Genomic DNA, 5,109 nt, shown 5'->3' with positions numbered 1-5,109 from the left:
AAGCAAAAAAACGGAGCGTCCAACACCAAACTTAAAAAATTTTGCTCGTCCCTGAGCAAATAGAAGTATAAGAAAAGAAAAAAAGAAAATAGATGAAGGAGATAAAGGGGATGATGTGTAGGCTTCGACCTTTGGGGGGAAAGAAAGAAGAGATAAAGAAAGAGAATGTGTATGGTGAAGAGTATGGAAGAGGGGAAGAGTAGTGAATGTGTGGTGAAAGTAAATGAAGTGAGGGGTATTTATAGGAGGGGGTTGCGATTAGTTCGAATATGGGGAGGGAAGAATGGGTGGGAAAGTTTGAATTTGAATGGGGTTGTTGGGAAGAGAGATGGATAGGATTGATGAGAGGTGATTGAGTGTAATGAAAGATGGGCTGAGAGAATCAAGGGAAGTGATGGATGATGGGTGATAGGATGGATGAATGTGGATGGAAAAGTGGGTGAAAGAGGAGAGAGAATGGATAAGAGTGAGTAAATGGTAAAATGGTTGGTGGTTGGGTGTTATCCATTGGCCAAAGAAGCTTGAAATTCGAATGAGCATGCTGCCCCCTTGGGCATTGAACGCCAGGTTGGCATTGAACGCCACCAGGGGGTCTCCAACTCTTTTTTTTTTTTGAATTTCTGGCATTCAACACCAAGAATGGGCGTTGAACACCCTAAGGGGACCAAAAATTGGTCCTGGACTGCTCCCATTTGGACGTTTAACGTTCAACTCCTATGCTCTCCCATGGGCACTGAACGCGAAACTTGCATTCAACACCAGTAGGGGGTCTCCTCCAGGGTGTACTGTTTTTCCTGCTATGCTTTTCTGTTTCTGTTATGAGTGTTACACATGATCACAAACGTTAGAAAAATGAGGAAAACTATGAAAAATAAGTAGAAAATAACTTATTATGAAATCAAACTGAAATAAACAAAAATAAAACAAAAGAAAGTGAAAGTAAACTATAGGATACGTATAGTTGGGTTGCCTCCCAACAAGTGCTTCTTTACCGTCATTGGCTTGACGGACACCTCCTATTTGGAGGTTCATAAGGGCTTAGATCTTCACCCCTCATTGTGAACTTTCTCCCTATGCTCTTATGAATTAGTTAAACATGTTCCAGAGACAGGATCTGGTTTACAGTGTGTCGTATGATTGGACTTCTTGTGAAGACTACTCTCGTGCCAGGTGAGAAGTCTTCAGTAGGAATTTTCTTGTTCCTCCATCCTTTGCGTACTTTCTTCTTGAGACCTCCTTCCTTAATGGTGGATGGTGAATGCCCAACACTAAACTTAGGTTTGATGTCCGGTGGCTCTCCACTAAGAGAGAAGGTTGAAACACTAAGTGCTGTATGCTAGTACCTCCTCCTTTGTCTGAGAGAGAATAAGGCTTGGGGATCTTAAATAGAATATGATCCTCCCATAATCTCAAAATTATCTCTCTTCTCTCTAAATCAATCAAGGCTCTCCCAGTAGCTAGGAATGGCCTTTCTAGGATAATGGAATCATCCTTTCCTTCTCCAGTATTCAGTATCACGAAGTCTGCAGGGAGGTTTAGGTCTTCAACCTTTACAAGGACATTCTCTACCAATCCATGTGCCCGTTTCAAGGACTTGTCTACCATCTCCAATGAGATCCTTGTAGGTTGTACCTCTTAGATCCCTAGTTTCTTCATCACAGAGAGAGACATCAGATTTGTGCTTGATCCAAGGTCGCATAATGCCTTCTCAAACCTAATGGTCCCTATAGTGCAGGGAATTAGGAAGCTTCCGGGATCTGACAATTTCTGTGGTAGCTTTTTTTGCACTAATGCACTTCACTCCTTGGTCAGCACCACAGTTTCATCTCCCTTCAAGGCCTTCTTCTTAGAAAATATGCTTTTGAAACAGGCCATATAGAGAGGTTTCTTCTCCAACACCTCAGCAAAAGGAATATTGATTTGTAACTTCTTGAAGACTGCCAAGAATTGAGCAATTTGCTCATCCTCAGTCTCCTTTTGCACGTTTAAAGAGTGTTATACTTCAGGCTCCTTTATCTTCACTGGGGGCGTATACAAGTGCACTCCCAGTCTACTCTTGAGCCTCTTGCTCTTTCAAATCCTCCACAACAACCTCCTCCTTCGGTTCGGCCTAATCTTCCGTAGTGAGGGCCTTGCACTCTTCTCTTGGATTCACCTCTATATTTTTTGGAAGAGTGTTGGAAAGTCTCTCAGGTATCCTACTCCTCAACTGACCCACTTGTATCTCCAAGTTCCGAATTAAGGACCGAGTCTCTTCCATAAAGCTATGAGTGGTCATGAAAAAGTCAGAGACTATTGTGGCTAGGTCAGAGAGACATTGCTTAGATGTCTTCAAGCTGCTGAGAGGGTTAGAACTGTCTGTTGTTGAACCTATATTGAATGGTTCCACCTTGATTATTGTTGAAGTCTTGTGGAGGCCTCTGTTGCTCTCTCCACCCAAAGTTAGGGTGATTCCTCCATCCTTGATTAAAAGTATTTGTATAGGGATCATTATTGAGATTTCTAGAGGAATTTTCCATGTAATTCACTTCCTCCATGGTGGTTTGAGCAATATCACCAACGTCTCCTCTATAAGGTGCATCTTGAGTGTTAACAGCTGAAATCTGCATCCCACTTAAGTGTTGGGAGATCATGCTAATTTGATGGGACATGAGCTTATTTTTTGCCAAAATTGTATCCAGTGTTTCTACTTCCATGACTCCTCTCTTCTGAGTGGTCCCAGTGTTCATAGGGTTCCTCTCAAAAGTGCACATGTACTGGTTGTTGGCAACCATCTCAATCAGCTCATTCGCCTCCTCAGGCGTCTTCTTGCTAAATGGTCCAGTGACATCTTGGCCATCTCTGAGAGGACGTCATAAAAGATCTCTAGCCTGCTCCAATCTAAAATCATGTTAGGAGGGCATCCTCTGATTAACTGCTTGAATCTCTCCTAGGCTTCATAGAGGGATTCTCCTTCTTTCTATCTGAAGGTCTGGACTTTCACTCTAAGCTTACTCAGCTTCTGAGGAGGAATAAACTTGGCCAAAAATTCAGTGACCACCTTGTCCCATGTGTCCAAGCTCTCCTTGGGCTGAGAATCCAGCCATAGCTTTGCTCTATCCCTTACAGCAAGAGGAAAGAGCATGAGCTTGTAAACCTCGGGGTTCACTCCATTAGTCTTGACCATGTCACAGATTTGAAGGAAGTCAGATATAAATTTGTTGGGGTCCTCTTGTGGGAGTCCATAAAACTAACAGTTCTGTTGAAACAAAGTGACCAGTTGAGGCTTGAGCTCAAAATTATTGGCACCTATAGCAGGTACATATATACTTTGCCTATAGAAGTCAGCAATGGGTGCAGTGTATGAGCCAAGCACCTTCCTTGCGTGTGCTTCAACATTCAGTTTAGCTGCCATAGTGGTCTCTTCAGCTTCCTTCTCAAAGGTTTCGGTGAGATTCTCTCCGGCTCTATAAGCTTTAGTTTGTTGCAAACACCGTCTTAAGGTCTTCTCAGGTTTAGGATCAAATTCAAGAAGGGATTCTTTATCCCTGTTCCTGCTCATAAACAATAAGAAACAAAAAAAAGGTAGGAGTCTCTATGTCAGAGTATAGAGAACTCCTAGTGAGGTATCCAAAAAAGAAATAAAGTAAAATAAAGTAAGCAATTAACTAAAAAGAAAATTCAAAAATAAAAATGCAAGATCTAATTTAAAAACATTTTCAAAAATTAAAATAAAAGGATTTAAAATTTTCTAAATTCAAAGAGAAAAAGGATATACTAAAGGACACCAAACTTAAAATTTGAAATTAAAGGAAAATAGACAATACTAATTTCAAAAATTTAAGGGAAGCACACTAACAGACACCAAACATAGAATTTGAAATTAAATAAAAATAAAATAACTAGAACAAAAAAAATTAGAAAATAAAGGGAAAGATAAATAAGATAAAAACCGAAAATTAAGAAAAATAAACAAACTAGGAATCGAAAGTTAAAAAGAAAAATAATTAAACAAAAACTAGTAAAAATACCTAATCTAAGCTACAAGACAACCGGTAGTTGTCAATCACGAACAATTCTCAGCAACGGTGCCAAAAACTTGGTGCGCGAAATTAGAACTCGCACAACTTTACCGGCAAGTAATATCTCAAGTGAGTGGGGGTCGATCCCACGAGGATTGTCGGACTGAGCAAGCAATGGTTATCCTGTTGGACTTAGTCAAGCAAACAGTAAAAGATGGTTGTTGGTGTAAAACGCATGAGTAGTGGAAAACAAGTAAATAAAGCAAATAAATAGGGTTGGTGTAAAACAATGATGAGAAAACAGTTAAGGCCTCGGAGATGTTTACTTTTCCGGATTAAAACGTCTTACCAAATATTTTAACAATGAATGATTCATTCTTTGGCAAACCATAAGTGATTACACCCTAATCTCTTAGCGATTTAATCTCCTTTAATTCTCACCAAAAGCCACTCTCATGGTCATTCATTTCAGTTCAGAGGGTGAAGTTCGTAAAACTAGTTTAGTGCCACAAAAACTTCAATTACCCAAAGCTAACAAGATTTTATATCACATATCCCAATTAGTTCATGTAATTAGCAGTTTAGGAGGAGTGTTTTCAAGCTGTAGCTCAAGCGAGATAGCTCTCTCGAGAATCACAAGAGCTTATGTAGATAAGGGTCATACTCTCGTTCCACCCAAATTTATAAGATTAAGAATGAAAATAACACCTTAGAAATGAATCAAACATTAATTAAAATAGAAGAATAATAATCTTAATCCATTGAAATAAACAGAGCTCCTAACCTTAACCAGGAGGTTTAGTTGCTCATGACTTACAAAGAAAACAGGATTCTGAAAAAATGCGGAAGAAAGATCCTCCTAAACCTAATTGATCTCCTCCTTTGAATATTAACCTAATAATAAATCTTAACCTAAAAGATAATATTTTAAAATAAAAGATTACAAAGATAAAATAAAATAAAACTAATAAGTGCTAAATCCACTTTGGAGGCCCAATTGTTGTAACTCGGACTGTAGGCTGGGCATTAAACCAGAGAGGGAAGCGCACCTCTGACATTATGCCCCATGCTGGCGTTAAACGCCAGCTGGGCGTTCAGCGCCCAGAGG

General features: G+C 39.7%; 1 non-coding gene across 1 annotated transcript; it reads left to right on the top strand.

Annotated features, from left to right (window-relative positions):
- The first annotated feature begins 2,883 nt into the window (after nt 1–2,883).
- Nucleotides 2,884–2,992, top strand: LOC130942527 (small nucleolar RNA R71). Its single transcript, XR_009071094.1, has one exon. It is a non-coding gene; the product is annotated as a small nucleolar RNA R71 (small nucleolar RNA).
- The last annotated feature ends 2,117 nt before the right edge of the window (nt 2,993–5,109 follow it).

The sequence above is a fragment of the Arachis stenosperma genome, chromosome 7 (assembly GCF_014773155.1).
Source record: "Arachis stenosperma cultivar V10309 chromosome 7, arast.V10309.gnm1.PFL2, whole genome shotgun sequence".
Lineage (NCBI taxonomy): Eukaryota > Viridiplantae > Streptophyta > Magnoliopsida > Fabales > Fabaceae > Arachis > Arachis stenosperma.
Note: the sequence above shows the minus strand (reverse complement) of the source record. Positions and strands in the feature narration are given on the sequence as shown.